General features: G+C 35.0%; 1 long non-coding RNA gene and 1 pseudogene across 2 annotated transcripts; both read right to left on the bottom strand.

Annotated features, from left to right (window-relative positions):
* Positions 1-2,361: 2,361 nt before the first annotated feature.
* LOC149237399 (uncharacterized) lies at positions 2,362-5,165 on the bottom strand. 2 transcript variants are annotated; one of them, XR_016245262.1, is made up of 6 exons: positions 5,085-5,165; positions 4,547-4,671; positions 4,045-4,128; positions 3,845-3,943; positions 2,649-2,794; positions 2,362-2,542 (listed from the first exon to the last, which is right to left on the bottom strand). It is a non-coding gene; the product is annotated as an uncharacterized LOC149237399 (long non-coding RNA). The 2 variants fall into 2 exon arrangements; XR_016245261.1 differs by having other exon boundaries at positions 4,547-5,157.
* A 52-nt stretch (positions 5,166-5,217) lies between these two features.
* Positions 5,218-6,446, bottom strand: LOC149237400 (putative nucleoredoxin 1 pseudogene; annotated as a pseudogene).
* Between the last annotated feature and the right edge of the window lie 10,697 nt (positions 6,447-17,143).

A 17,143-nucleotide genomic window follows, 5' to 3' on the forward strand; every position in this document is an offset into this window, starting at 1 on the left:
CTCAAGTCTCTCCTAAGACTAAGAAACAAAATCCATAAATATCTAAACTCTACCTTGAAAATAAAAAACTACAATTTGCTTAGTAACTTGTGCACCACTTCTACATAATTCTCAAATTTATATTAATTTCTTATTACAAATAAAATAATATGCTAAAATTAATTTAACAATTTCATTTTTCCATTTTTTGATTTGTCACAAAACTTTAATGAGTGATATCTTTCCCATATAAAGTCCTTGTGACTTCATTCAATTTTAATAGAAATTGAAACGGACTTGATTTGTCAATTGTAAAGATCCTTGTGACTTCATTCAATTTTAATAGAAATTGAAACGGACTTGATTTGTCAATTGTAAAGATCCTTTTAAATCACTCTTTTAGACTTTTCTTACCATGGAGTAAGATAATATATGTATTAACTATATATTTTTTTACTATTTTGGTTTTATAAGAAAAATATTAGTAAAATGGTCTTCAAGATAATTCATATAAAAACTTGTTATAATAAAATAATGGAAATATTTTATAGCTATATTGTCTATTTACATGACTAGTGATTACTTTTCTATTTATATAATTTATCACAAAAAAATATTATCTTTTTATTTATAATTTTTGACTAGTTAGTAACATTCGTTTTGATTGGGCCTAGAGTATGCTCTAAAAATGTTTTGTTTGGCTGAGAGTTTGTCTTCCTCAGACGTAAGGAAACAGGTTAACGACCCACAACCCAGAGGTATCTAGGAGGAGTGAAAGTCTGCCCTCTCACGGACCACCAGCGGGTTATTCTAAGTGGCGTGGTTTTCCTTGAATAACAATGATGACTCAACCTCATTTGTAAATAGCAATAAAAAATAGTTGTCCTCATTGTTGGTTTGAGTCATAATAAATTTTACCACCCTATTTTTTCAAAATTTTTAATAAAATCCTTGATTTACCACTTTGTGTAACAAAAAACATTACATACCATAAATACGTAATTGATAATTATTAGGTATCAAAATGGAAAAACAAAGAGTTTAAAAGACAAAATTCTATTAAAGGCTCCAACGTTGGAACATGGGATTCCGAAGGATAATGGTAAACATAAAAGGTTGACAATCTTTCAAAGATCATCCGAAAGGGGACAATTTAAAAAGAGATATAGAGAAACAATTTCCTTATTATCTCTTGTGGTTTTATAATTCTTTTTATTATCATTTGTAATATTTTGGTGGTTTTTATAAGGTTCAAAAATATATTATGATAATTTGATAATGTTTTTCGTATTAATTATGTTTTTGGTTTTGGGGTTAATCATATCATAAGTTATTAGTCAATGTTTAAATCATTTAATGTGATTTGTTCTAAAATGAACTATATTAAATGATTTATAATATAATTAATTCGAAAAATATTATCAAAATCAATATAAATTACAAAAATCTAAAATCAAACATTGTAATAATATTTATTTATTTGATAATTTAAAAATATAAATAAAAAAAAGATAAAAATGAGTTTGTGTATCGAGCCATATATGCACACACATCATATAATTATCATCGGCCTTGGATGATTCCAAGATTAGGAGATTTGAGATAGGAATGGAAAACAAGGAAAGTGGTGAGTCAATTTCGTTTTATTTAATTAATATTATTTCAAAATTTGGTGACCGTTTAAATCTCAGGGTTAGGGTTAGGGGACTTTGTTCGTTCGATGCTTGGATCGATCCCCTGTCTTTATTCATTAGAATTTATCGAAGTATTCATTGGAATTTATGAGATTAACGCTTTTTTAAGAAGCTTTTGTTTTGGAATTTATCTAAAATATATGTTTATGGAATTTTCAATTTATAGAACAGGTTCAGTTTTAATGTTTGAATTGGAAAGTGATTTAATTTAATGGGAAAATATATATACACTAACACGATATCATTAGCATTTCTTTCGAATCGAAGTGATTATGTTAAAGGATTGTATTAAACAATGGTAAGTTGGTGTCAAACTTCAAGGATTATATCAAATACAACCTTATGTTAACTTTATTTTTTATGTTTCCATTTTTAAATAGTTTCCAACCTTGCCTCATAATGAGATTATAAAATTTGAATTTAAATCTAAAAAAAGAAAATTCCATTTAAACTTTTAAATGATTTGAACACCATGAAATTCCCATTTAAAGAGAAAAAGAAAATTCCATCTAAACTTTTAAATCATTTTAACATTAGGAAATCTAAACCTAAAATCTAAAAATAAGAGAATCCCATCTAAACTTTTAAGTTATTTGATGACAGCTATTTGATGCGGGTGAATTTGAGTTATCCCATTTAAACTTTTAAATTAAATTAAACAAGGGAAGCTGCGATGCAGCAAGTCCCTGCATCAAGTTAAAAATCTAAGTACTCAAATTCTTTTCCAGATAAATGAGCACTCCGTTGCTACCAACTCTTTTAGCTGTTCAGCACGATCGGCTCCCCATCCAGCGCCCCAGCTTACAAGCTCCCAAGCTCCCCAGCCAGCTCAAGAAAACCAGCCAGCAATCAGCAAACCCCCGGTTAATCTGTATAGTATTTGATAAAAAGCAGTCAGCATAGTCATTCAGGTCAAACCATCATTAAGTAGAACTAATGAAAAATGTTTCAACTCTGTTTGCGAAGATTACTCACAAGCAGTCATGCAGTTACTAAATAGTATCGATCTCTCTCAAATTCTTTTCCAGATAAATGAGCACTCCGTTGCTACCAACTCTTTTAGCTGTTCAGCACGATCGGCTCCCCATCCAGCGCCCCAGCTTACAAGCTCCCAAGCTCCCCTGCCAGCTCAAGAAAACCAGTCATATAGCATCATGCAACAAGTCAATTTGTGTGCTATTAAACCATTGAATTACACCCATTTTATAACTGCAGTGCTGAAGCGAACGCATCTAAGCTTTAATACAGTCATGGGATGCAAGTTTCAGCTCATATTCTCAAAGCAATTACTAACATGAAATACTTAATAAATATCTCCCTCATTTGACTCTAACTCTAACTCTAAGACATTTCTCCATCTCCCACAGGTATAAAGCATCTCTCAATCCATCACAATCAGAGAGTGAGTGCCAAGTGGGTCTTGTCTTTGGCAGTTGGCACAACAGAAAGTTGTGTCGTCTCTGCTACAAAGTTGACAATGCTTAAGGATGCATCATGCAACACAAGAATCCACATAGGATTGCCAGGCTTAAACAAACTATAACAAGTAGAACAAAGACATGAAATAATAAAAATCTATACAAGTTCTTCAGATTTAATTCATTTAACTGAATTGTACTAGCGTTGAGGAAGTAGGGTTTGTAGGAAGAAGCAGCAAATAACTTTAGTTGAAAAGCATGGGAAGCACGGATGTGCTCCTGAAAATAAAGAGATATGGAACACAGACAAACTTCAAAAAAGTCAGAAGAAGACTAGTTTAGGCAGGATTAGAAAGTAGAAATGGAGCTCGGCAACCAGTACAATAAATCTTCCTCCAATCTAGATAAGAAATTGGAAGTAAAGACTCAAGAGCGGCCACAACTTGGACTAATCACTTTAGAAAGAGTCATAATCTTGAAAGCAATTTGGCTCAGAAACTCTATTATAATATTGTGTAGGTTGGAAAGATATAATACTGCATTGGTTGGGGACAACATAAGCAGAACTTTTGGATTTCATAGCAGAAAGGCAAAAGAAATTCTCATAAACCTATGTCTGCAGGTAATAGAGATTGGTGTCCGGCCTAGAAATTCTGTATACAAGCCTGGAAGATAAGATCACCATTATTTTCAGTCAGTGTAGAGTAATTTGTCTGTCTCATTTGCATGGTTCACACAAAAAGCTGGATTTACCTCTCCGGCTCCTAGGAAGAGGAAGGTATGATCAGCCAATGTTCCACCAGTTGCCTTTAATGATGCAACCAACCCTGCCAGAACCACTGCAGCTGTCCCCTGAAATACAAAAGATGCATCCTGATTCTTCATTGAAAACCTGGTTTGTTACATAGGTTGCATTGTAAAATAACCAAAATGATCAGTCATTGTAGGCAAACCTGAATGTCATCATTGAACACGAGATGGGTTTTCCGATATTTTACCAGCAACTCAAAGGCATTGTGATTGGCAAAGTCTTCAAACTGTCATGAGGACGTAAAATGTCATTTAATCAATCAATTGTGCATGTTTTTCTTTATAGAGGTTTGCTTGGTCTATTGAAAATAGAGTGCAAAAACAAACAGGCTTATTAAATTGAAAATCCTAAAATATTTGTTCATTTATAATCTTCTTGCATGGTTTCAATAACTAGCAAGAATTTTATACAAAGTAAATATGTTCATGCAAAAATGATATGAAAATCAATTCCTAAAGTATTTGTTCATTTATAATCTTCTTGCATGGTTTCAATAACTATCATGAGCTTTCCAGCTCCCAGGCATATCTTATCAAAGTACCAACAAAATGCTAAGGTAGCTAGCATACAAAGTAAATATGTTCATGCAAAATGATATGAAAATCAATTATCTTGACAAAAGAAACAAGTGTTTAGCAACTAACCTGTAATTGTGAAATTTACCTGACATCCAAGATCCCCAAGTCCCAGAATGCGTTCACCATCAGTGACAACTATAACATTAACACTCCTTTCACTCCAGTTCTTCAAAATTTCTAGGATCTTACCTCTGCAAAAACCATACCCTCGCAAGTTTTAACGCAGTGAAACAAATTTAAAGGATGAACCTAACAAAAAAGAATTGGAGTTTATAACCTTTCATTCCGCTCCTGCCAAGAGAAATTGTGTAACCCAGTAAACTATACTGTCAAACATATTTTATGCAATTTCCTTCCAGTAGTATCAACCAGCTAAGAAGCTGGTAATAATAAATATATATGCTACTGCAGTAGACAGATAGTTTTCATATTAACATAGATAATAACCACATGCCAAAGATGGCCCACAAGGGACTGACACCAAAACTATTGATGATATTGGAGGGAGAACAGAAAAATGCTCAAACCATTTAAAGGAGAAATAGAAAAATGCTCAGACCATACTCGGGTTTCGATAAAAGTTTGGATATTTCAATAGAAATACCTCGAGGTCCATCAGTGCCATGTATTTCTGCAATGAAGTTTGATATTGGGGAATGTTATTCAGAAGCCTTTTTTCCTGTAGAAATGTAACAATAGGTTTAGCAACCAATAGATAAATCTCACATACGAGATAGTCACAAAAGAAAAAGGAAAAGAAAAGAGTGTTCTTTCACTTCCTGTACTTTGCAAAGAGATAAAACATCTAAATCACAGAGCTTCTTCCTTGTATTACCATCTGAGAATGGCAGGGCAAGCCATGGCATGGTGTGGTGGTATTCCTCGAATGACTTCTCATCAAAATCCGCAGAAACGAAGAGAATCTCGAAGTCCCCCTTCTCCAATAACTTTTTATAGATTTCAGACAAAACGGGGGTGAAAGCCTTGCATGGAGGACACCAATGGGCAGAAAAGTACAGACCCACTTGTTTCCCTTCCAGTTCTCCAACTTTCACCTGTAGATTACATTGGATTCAATACAAAAATGCAATGTTGCAGCAAAATAAATGATAACAGAGACTATAAGTATAGCAATCGTACCTTGTCTCCATTATTTCTGATCAGGAAATCACGTTCCCCGTTGCAAAGCAAAGAGCTCAAACTGTCATTGGTTGTTTCCTTTTGCACAGCCATAGCAAGCTAACACAATCTCTCTCTCGGTTCCGAGCCAACTTTCTTCCACTGCAATCTCTGAGGGCTAAGAAAGAGAATTTATAGACACAGGAGAACAGACAAGTGAAGATTAGTTTAAACAAATGAGACAGAGACCAGGTAGTTGTACACGAGTAAAAGAAGTATAACCTGAAATGACCAAAGAGGGTATATTAGTGATGTAATTTAACATTAAAAGGAAACGAAGCTCTTGGAAAACTAAAAATTATAACACGTCCATGTGGGCCCGATGAGGGCCACATGGCTCACCTCCTTCTCCGTGGGATAGCAGGGCCACATGGCTCACCTCCTTCTCCGTGGGATAGCATGGAGGGACTAAACCATGCCACTTAACATTGTATCATGGTCATATGTCAATACAGGAGGCAGAAGGATAATCCAACTGTCCACTGCACATGCACCAGTTTCAATTTCATGGCCTTCTAGGTTTGTCTCATCCAGCTGCCAACACTCCCAGATGAGCAGAACACATTAAGCCCTGTTTTTTTCATCTTTTCGCAGAATAGTGGTTGTTTACATACACCTAAACTCCAACAATCCAGCAAGTAGAAAGATGGATCGTAATGGGCATACTGGGTCCAATGGATCACGCCGTATTAAGATACAGATGAACAATACCACAATTGAGTCCTCAGTGGCCACAGAGCACGTAGACATTCGCGAGCTCTCAATAGCTGAAACAGAATTTCTAGGGTTATCAGAGGGCGACTCTGACTGAAGAATTGCGTGGGATAGATGCTCCAATTCCTGCTCGCGCTCCTGAAGATCTTCACAAGGAATCTCATCGACGGGAGCCAAAGCATAATACATTGTCAATGTCGTATTGTTGTCGCTGGAATATTGCCCTCGGCTCTCTTCAAGTCCAAACAGAGAATTCATTGGCGAGATGTTCGTGATTGATATCCAGATTATACATTCGCGAGCTCTCAATAGCTGAAACAGAATTTCTAGGGTTATCAGAGGGCGACTCTGACTGAAGAATTGCGTGGGATAGATGCTCCAATTCCTGCTCGCGCTCCTGAAGATATTCACAAGGAATCTCATCGACCGGAGCCAAAGCATAATACATCGTCAATGCCGTATTGTTGTCGCTGGAATATTGCCCTTGGCTCTCTTCAAGTCCAAACAGAGAATTCATTTTGTGAGAAATTGCACTGAATATCTTTTTGTTCTTGATGAGGCCAAGAACAGCAACCTTGGTCTTCAATGCGTGGGCTGCTTTACCCTTGACAGTATTTGATTTGGATTTCAGCACTGTGCTCAGGACCGACCTCACTTCCCTCACCACCCATGGCAAGTTGTTTAGTCTCTTCTGAGCCCGCTGTTTCAGAAAATCTGGACATTTCTGTACAGGCTGTGGAGCCCCAACCTGTGCTTAGCTTGTTCTGGTTCTATATTAGCCCTGCCTGAAACACATTTTGAACCAGCAACAGCGAAAGCCAAGCAGCCAACAAAAGAACTAGGAGGTGCTCAGGTATGTATCGATCTTACCCATGTTCGTTAGCTTGACTTGTTCTGAATTTCGTTAGCTTAGCTTGCTCTGCTCTGGTTCTGTAAGCTTAGCTTGTTCTGGTTCTATATTAGCCCTGCCTGAAATACATTTTGAACCAGCAACAGCGAAAGCCAAGCAGCCAACAAAAGAACTAGCAGATGCCAATGAAGGAGCTGGAGCTTGGAAGGAGCTGGCTCTGGCTCCCCGTGCAGAGCCATTCACGCAGATGGCAGCATAGGCGACAGATGAAGCAGTAGAAGCAGCAACACTCACATGCAGTAGATTTGCGGTGAAATCGCCATGTGGGTAGCCAGGTGTAGCATATATGTTCATATATACCAGCATATTCCTGAGAGCTGAGCCTGCAAACAAACCTGCAAACAAATGTTAGCGAACTAATGCTAACATACCTGTAACATTAATATGAATACATCGACCGCCACAAATAATAAACACGGTAAAGGTAGGGTTAACCTAAGGTCCAGCCTCTTCCGCCTCGGGAAGAGGCCAAATAAGAAGGCAAACACGGTCACTCTCAGAAACTTTGGTTATCCTGACAATGGTAAACACAGCGGCATTCGAAAACTTTGGTCACCCTGCCATAATCCGCTCAAATTCGCCCCGAATTAATGCTATAGCATCGCAGATCGATTACTATAGTCCCTGGCCATTGCCAGATGGCAGGGACTAATAAGAGAATCCCATCTAAACTTTTAAGTTATTTGATGACAGCTATTTGATGCAGGTGCATTTGAGTTATCCCATTTAAACTTTTAAATTAAATACGAGAATCCCATCTAAATTTTCAAGTTATTTGATGACAGCTATTTGATGCGGGTGCATTTGAATGATCCTATTTAAACTTTTAAATTATTTGATGGCAGCTTCATGAATTTGGGTTATTTTTATTCTTTAATACTAGAAACTTTTAAAATATTTTGATAAGTAATCATGATGAGATTTAAGGTTGCGTTAGCGATTATTTTTTGCCGATATTAATTTGAAGACCGTCATATTGATTGATTGAGTTTATTTTGCGGTTCATATTATTTCTACAATAGCTCTACACACTATTTGGGGGACATGGATAACAATTTTTCAGAGGATCTCTGGAAGAGGTAAAGAGTTTGATTTTAGACGTTTTTTTGTACTTCATAAACTTTGAAAACCTTTATATAATCTTTCATGCAATTACAACCTGCATTCCAACATGTTGTAGTAATTTCAATTTACTTCACCTCTTGCCTCTATGGGATTTAGCTTAATTAGTGTTTCATGGTTTTAAGTGAATCTCGAGCAAATTCAAAACAAATTTTATGCAGAAGAGGCATAAAATAATATACCAAACACAATTACATAAAAGTTTTATTCTTATTAACAACGTTGAATGGATTAATAGTACATATCGAAGCACACTTTACAAACTCTAACAAACAAACTCTAAATATCCTAAGAGTCCTGCCACTTTAGGTTCTTAGATGCACTCCCATGCAACTGTATAGGATTATCGAACTCTAACTAAGGACCAATGTGAGATTCCTTTAGATGCAAGGAGATCACACAAGGTGCAATTGCAGAGCATATACAAGCTCAAGACTCACTGGCTCCAAGTGAGGAGAACGAATTCATCCACATTATTTATAGATCTTCGAAGGAGCGTGGGGCATCATTTTGGATTATGGCATCCTTGACAATTCACATAGGAATCACCCAAAAAGTAAGGATTTAGACATACTGGACAAACTCTTTAGATTACATTTCCAAGGATTCTCTAGGATGTGTGTCAATCCTCACCTTTAGTTAGAGAAGTCCTTCGAAACCTAGAGGAATCAAATGTAAAGTAATCTAGTATAGACAAATGGGTTTGTTTGATAAGAATAGACCCCTCTTCTAGTAAAAAACGCATGTTAGAACCAGGGTATGTTTTCCCCATAATTAAACATGCTCCACTTGGAGAATACTTTCCAAATAATAATGGGTCTCCCTTGCAGGTTTTGTACAATTATTTTAATCTTTATGAACCATTGATGACGTGAGTTGAAGAAAACATTCATCATGTATTCTTCATTCATAATTTCAGCATACTGGAGATCTTCTACCTTAGAGAGTGGAATCTCAAAACTTTTATATTTTTCTTTAATAATCCATGGGTCCACTACGCTCCGGTTAATCCCGAATGTTTTACACCAATCTAACAACCATTCAGGTCCTTATTTAGATAATGTTGTATGTACTAAGCCTTGAAGAGAATAGTGTAGGTTTTTTCCTATGTTATCTTTGCATAATAAGTTGAACCATAAGTTTTTACACTGATTATAATTACAATCAATACTAGCAAATCAAAGGACGAGATTTTTGTTGGGCCATTCATTGAGAGTTTTGGGTCCAATTTAGGCTACAATGTTGGTGCACTATCCCTTCTCTATTATCGACTTGTTGCCAAAGGAGATTGATGTCACATAATTTGATATGTTAAATCATTTTATTCTTTCATTACTATTCTTAGTGCTCATTCATAAACCATGTTAGGTACAATCACAATTGAGGTCGTTCTTGCTTGTACTTCTGGGACTAGTTGGGTTAATGCAGTATTGGGATGAAGATTCATATCTAGAACTTGGGTGCTTTTAAGCTCCCATGTCAGTTTCCACTCTTCTCTGTATATTTACCAAGACTTTTTGTAAGGAAATTGTTGAACATGTTCCTCGCCATTACTCCATTCTGTGATTACGGCCATGTGTTGGTCCTTGATTTCTTGCTCACTTGAGATATGATCACGCTCACTTGAAATTTTCCCTTGCTCACTTTCTTTTTAAATTTTCCCTCGCTCACCTAATTTTGAAATCTTTTCTCGCTCGCTCGATTTCTTTTTTGCCTCACCTATTTTTTTTTTATCTCTTGGTTTCATTGGTGAGACATTTTTGGTGGATTGAACTTCCGATAACATGGATTTGCAAGTGCTTTCCAACATGCTTTTTGTCAATTGTGCTACCACTTGTAGACTAGATTGCCCAGATTGTTTCCATGCTCACTTGAATGCTTTTTCTGTAGATTTTCTTGGTTGAGAAAGTATGGGATACAATTTTTACTCCCTTTTATATGTTTAATGTTAAAGTCAAAATTTTCAAAGAGACCCTCACACCTAGTGAGTTTCGCTTCACTTTCCTTTTTAATTTCTTTGTTTAAGACCTTGTTCATGGCTGAAGCATTTATTATTATCACAAATTTTTTGTTTACCAAAAATATTTCAAATTTATTACTTGCATTGAGAGTATCTTTAATCTCTTTGTTTATATTTGCATAATTATTTTCTCTTTCTTTCCATGTTCCTGAAGAAAATTGAATGATTTCTTCTCTGATCTTCTTACCATTATATATTACTTTCTTTAGAACTACTCCTCATCCCGCTTCACTTGCATCAGATTTGGAAATTTTGGGAATCTCATCATCTACAACATAGAGTATAGGAAAATTTCTTACCTTTTCTTTAATGTTCTTTACAAACTTAGTATGAGATTTAGACCATACTGATGGATTCTTTGATAGCCTTTCATTCAATATCTTCTTGTCCTTGGCACAATCTTTGTAAAAATGACTTACATAATTTAGTCTTCCAAGGAACCTTTGTAATTGGGTATTACTTGTGATCTTGTTAGGAAATTTATCAACAAACTCAATCACATGTTGTTGTAAGGCTATATCGCCATTAGATAATTTATGTCCAAAAAACTTGATCATAGTTTTGAATAGATCCATCCATTTCTTTAAGACCACCAGTGTTGCATTTTTATGACTTGTAGAATTTTCTTTGAATGTTTGAAATGTTGTTAAATAGAATTTGAAAATACAAGAGCATTATCTATATACATAATTAACCAATCAACGTAGGTTTTCTACACATCATGCATTACCTCTTGAAATTTTTCATTAAATGCCTAGCCTTCACCAATTCTTGCAGCTAGGGTTTGAAGGATAACATCATATCTTTTGGAGACTGTCAAATATTTTTATTTTTTTTTGTAAATCCTTTCTCTTCAAGGCCGCAAAGCTGAAAGGTTTATTTTTATGGTTTAGTAGATATTTGGAATCATTTTTTTGAGGACCAAGAGCTTATAGTGAATCCCTTCTCTCCCTGGATTATTTATTTATTTATTTATTTTTCTGATTTCTGGCAGGCCTCAAGATTTTTTAAGCTTTCCTTTTGCTTCAAAATCATTTTTTTAGGGATAGAAAACCTTTTTTATTATAGACCTTTTACTCTCATTACCATAAGTATAATAGTCTGTCTCTTTCAGTTTGCGTAAGAAGTTTTAAGGGTATGCATCCTGATCACTTATGTTTTCTTTGTCTTGAAGGCTTTAGGCATTAATCAAGTTCCCTTAATCTCTGAATCTAACCATATTCAGTTTAGAGGTTGACTGTGACCTCTTTCTATTTAGGCAGTAGATATGAATTTTCTGAGATTTATTTGACTATCTTGCAGGCGTTCTTCCTTGGAGTCAAGAGGCTTTTCAAAGTTAATTTGACATAAATTATTTTCTCTAACTCTTGTTTCCTTGAGAGGGCCAAAAGGGTTTCATTGGGAGGCCTAATTTCCTTTTGCCATGAGCATTAAGCCCATCTTTCTCAGTTGGCATTAAAGGCTTATAGAGGGATTGAAGAATTAATCCATTTGCATATTTTTTGAAGGCTATAAGCTATGAAATCTAATTAAAGTTCCTTAAAATTTTAATTTTAATCATATTTGATTGCTAAATGTTTTTCACTACTAGCAGCCTCATTAAATTTTGAATAATCTATGCTCTCTCACATCTCACTGACTTCTAATTGCTGTGAAAAACTAAAGGTGTTAGGATATTCCGACACATCGGAAATAATTATGTATAACTTGGTATAGTGTATAGTTAGGTAAATTGTGCTTATTTAGTGTGTAATTTTTGTAACTTACAATCCGATGGTCACGATACGTTCTAGACATGAAGTGACCTAATGGTTCATTCTCTCGTTGGCATTACCGACGCTTGGTCCATGGCTTAACACCTGATTGGTCCATGATCTCTATTTAAAGAGCATTGAGGGTCATTTATTAGGTGATTGTTCATGAGAGAAGCTTATGTAATTTTTCTTTCTTTTACATTAATAAATTTCCTGAAGTGGCCATATTGGCTCAGGTCATGGACTGTTTCCCTCTTTGAGGGTTTTAACCACGTCAAGAATACTGGTGTACTGATCTGTGATCTATTTTTGAGTGGTTTCCTTTGGTGTTCTATCTAAGGAACTTACACTGTAAATTTCTACATGGTATGAGAGCTATTTGAGGGCCGCACCCATTGGTGATCCAAATCCAAAGCTGCTACAACTGCATGTAAGTGTCATTTCCTAGATCTACTGTTTCTGATCACTTTGAGGCCGAGAGGACTGCTCTATTGTGTTAGGAGCATTTGTTCTAGTGAGGAATCCCACTAGTGTCATGAACCCCACTAGTGTCACGGAAAAAGGTTTCCAGTAGCCCTAGCTATGTCATTTTTAAGATATGGAGGTATACAATCTTTATTTGCAGCTATAGTTATTTATCTCTCTATTTATTTCAGTTTATAGTCCTCTGTAATTTTTTTCTATTAGCAGATCTATATCTTTCATTTCTGTGTATGCTCTTTGCCCCATGACTCTGTGCGATCTAGGAAAACCAGACAAAGAAAGAAATGATTGTTTCTCATCCGTATGCTCTTTTCCACTACGTCTTATTGTGATCTTCGAAAATCAAAAACATTAAGGAAAATATTTAGTTTTTGGCCAAATCTAACTTTAAGTCGTAAGGCTTGGATACTTTTGTTTGTTTGTTTGGTTTGTGTAGTTGGTTTTTGTGTTTTGCAGGCAAAATGGGGGTTTCCAAGAAAGCACGCACCCCAAAGCTTTAGTGAGTAAAAAAAAAAAAAACCCTTCCTATTTTCCAAAAATTAATATCCTTTTAAACTAGCTCACTTGATCTAAACTTATTTTATGAGAATAGAGGTCTTGGGTGCAAGTCTTTCTTTTTGTTGAGTTACTTTTTCAAAAAACACATGTAACTTATGTTTTATAGTTACTTTATGTAAAAGTGTTCTCACCCACTATAAAAAGTGAGTCACTTATAATTCTAAAGTCACTTTATTTTTATTTAAGTTACAATTTAGTGGATAGTTCATAAAGAACCATTGTAAAAGTGACTTTCACTTACTTATAAAAGTGGGTCACGTAAAATAATATTTTTTTAAGAAGTGAGCTAATTAGATTAAGTTTGGAAGGTGGGGGGGATAACATTATCATCAACTTACCAACATTCACGTGGTTCGTTGGTATCTTTAACAATTTTTCTTCAAAAAGCCATAACTTCTTCATCCGGAAGACCTTTTCAAAGCCCTTTTTTTTAATCGACCTGATTTTTCGAGATCTTTCCATTGGAACGCTTATTTTTAGCATATACAACTTTAGTTTATTTTAAATTATTGACAACACTAACTAATTCCAATGGTTATCCTACATTATGGATTTACTTAAAAGTAAAGGTATTTATATGATAGCCGCAAGCCAAGAGTTTAAACCTCAAGATGAAAATAAGCAAGCCAAATGGGAAAATAAACAAGATCAAGCACATGGGTTGATAGGGATGTCTATTTCTCTAGACCTTAGATTCCATATCGCATAAATTGATACCCTCGATGAAGCAATGAAATAACTCAATAGTTTTTTTGGAGTTAAAATTGAAATTAGAGCCCATCAACTCAAAAATAAGTTGCTTACGTTGGACCCCAATATTTTTTCTTGCATTGAATATTTTTTGTCCAAGTTCAAGACCCTTAGACTTCTGTTGGAAGGTGTTAAGGTTAAGAAAGAAAATGGTAGACTTATCTATTACATTCTTACTAAGTTAGGACCAGCCTACTCTGTGTTTGTTTCTACCTTCCATTCTACTAGAGAACCCTTAATTTCTCAAGGACAAGACTACAAGTCCCCTTCTTTTGATGCCTTTTGTGATTCTTTAATAAGAGAGCAAGAAAAACTCTTACATCTTGGTCTTCTTAATATTGAAACTCTTCTAAGAAAACCTTAGTAGCCCAGTAGTGTTTAAAACATATCTTCACAATCACCCACGGTTTCATTATTTTTTTTATTTTCACGATTCAGTTGCAATTATTTGGGCTTCTATATATCACATCAACCATGAGTTACCCAAAGCACAACATTAATCCAAGTATTCATTGAAATTTATCTAAAAGACATGTTTTGGAATTTATGAGATTAACGCTTTTTTAAGAAGCTTTTTTGGAATTCCATAAATCTTTTGGTTTGGAATTTTTCTATGTTTTGGAATTGATCTAAAATATATGTTTATGGAATTTCAATTTCTAGAACAGGTTCAATTTTAATGTTTGAATTGAAAAGTCATTTAATTTAATGGGAAAAAATATATACACTAACACAATGTCATTAGCATTTCTTTCAAACCCATGTGATTATGTTAAAGGATTGTATTAAACAATAGTAATTTGGTGTCGAACTTCAAGGATTATATCAAATACAATCTTAAGTTGAACTTTATTTTTATGTTTCCATTTTTAAACCGTGTCCAACCTTGCCTCATAATGAGATTATGAAATTTGAATTTAAATCTGAAAAAACGAAAATTCCATGTAAACTTTTAAATGATTTGAACACCATGAAAATCCCATTTCGAAAGAAAAAGCAAATTCCATCTAAACTTTTAAGTTATTTGATGAGGGTGCATTGAGTTATTCCATTTATCCCATTCAAACTTTTAAATTAAATAAATAAGAGAATCCCATCTAAACTTTTAAGTTATTTGATGAGAGCTATTTGATGCGGGTGCATTTGAGTTATCCCATTTAAACTTTTAAATTATTTGATGGCAACTATTTGTTGTTCATGAATTTGGGTAATTTTTACTCTAATACTAGGAAGTTTTAAAATATTTTGATAAGTAATCATGATGAGATTTAAGGTTGCGTTAGTGATTAATTTTTGGCCGATATTAGTTTGAAGACAATCATATTGATTGCTTGAGTTTATTTTTCGGTTCATATTATTTATACAATAGCTCTACACACTATTTGGGGGACTTGGATAACAATTATTTCAGAGAATCTTTTGAAGAAGTAAAAAGTTTGATTTTAGAGGTTTTTTTTGTATTTCATAAACTTTGAAAACCTTTATATGATATTTTATGCAATTCCTTCTAACACGTTGTAGTAATTTTAATTTACTTGAGTTCTTGCCTATGCACGACTTAGCTTAATTAGTGTTCCAAGGCTTTAAGAGAATCTCGAGTAAATTCAAAACAAATTTTATGTAGAAGAGGCACAAAATAATATACCAAACACAATAACATAGAAGTTTTATTCTTATTAACAGAGTTGAATGGATTAATAGTACATATCAAAGCACACATTACAAACTCTAACAAACAAACTCTAAATATCTTAAGAGTCCCGCCACTTTAGGTTCTTAGATGCACTCTCATGCAACTGCATAAGATTATCGAACTCTACCAATATATCAATGTGAGATTCCTTTTGATGTAAGGAGATCACTCGAGGTGCAGTTGTAGAGCATATACAAGCTCAAAACTCACTGACTCCAAGTTAGGAGAATCAATTCATCCTAATTACTTATAGATCTCCAAAGGAGCATGGGGCATCATTTTGGATTATGACATCCTTGACAATTCACATAGGAATCACCCAAAAGGTAAGGATTTAGACATACTAGACAGACTCTTTAGATTACTTTTCCATGGATTCTCTAGGATGTGTGTCAATCCTCACCTTTAGTTAGAGAATTCCTTCGAAACCTAGAGGAATCACATGAAAAGTAATCTAGTATAGACAAATTGGTTCGATTGATAAGAGTAGACCCCTCTTCTAGTAAAAACTGCAAGGTAGAACCAAGGTATGTTTCCCTATAATTAAACATGCTCCACTTGGAGAATATTTTCTAGATGATAATGGGTCTAAGTATAGGGGGTTTACGCAGTGCATTATATTAGATATCATTTTTGGGATTCAACTGCATTAAGTAAGTCATTCACGGATGACCATTTCCATGAGAGGTCATCGTAAGTGACTAATTTCTCATGATTTGAATAGTTCACTTAGCACTCATTGCATCGGGTGATGCTCACAGGGGTGAATAATTAGGATTGAAACTGGTGAAAATAAATCACATTGTGTCAATCATCACTTCCGGGGCTTGCACCTAGTAACCAGGGCTTCCCAGGAGGTCACCCATCCCAGATCACCTCTGGCTCAAGCGCGCTTAGCTGTGGAGTTTTCCACACAATCAAGCCCACTTAGCTTTCTACCCCATTTGCAAAACCTTAGCAAGTATTGTGCTTCATGAACCATTCAAGTAGAGATCCCTTCACTCTTTTTGAATTTAAGTATAGGGGGTTTATGCAGTGCATTATATTAGATATCATTTTTGGGATTCAACTGCGTTAAGTAAGTCAGTCACGGATGACCATTTCCATGAGAGGTAGTCGTAAGTGACTAATTTCTCATGCTAAGTGAACTATTCAAATAATGAGAAATTAGTCACTTACAACTACCTCTCATGGAAATGGTCATCTGTGAATGACTTACTTAATGCAGTTGAATCCCAAAAATGATATCTAATATAATGCACTACGTAAACCCCCTATACTTAAATTCAAAATGAGTGAAGGGATCTCTACTTGAACGGTTCATGAGGCACACTACTTGCTAAGGTTTTACAAATGGGGTAGCAAGCTAAGTGGGCTTGATTGTGGGGAAAACTCCATAGTTAAGCGCGTTTGAGCCAGAGGCGATCTGGGATGGGTGACCTCCCGGGAAGTCCTGGTTACCAGGTGCAAGCCTTGGAAG

Source organism: Pinus tabuliformis, chromosome 8, assembly GCF_031772625.1.
Source record: "Pinus tabuliformis cultivar Carrire ecotype Pingquan chromosome 8, CPIR1, whole genome shotgun sequence".
Taxonomy (NCBI): Eukaryota; Viridiplantae; Streptophyta; class Pinopsida; order Pinales; family Pinaceae; genus Pinus; species Pinus tabuliformis.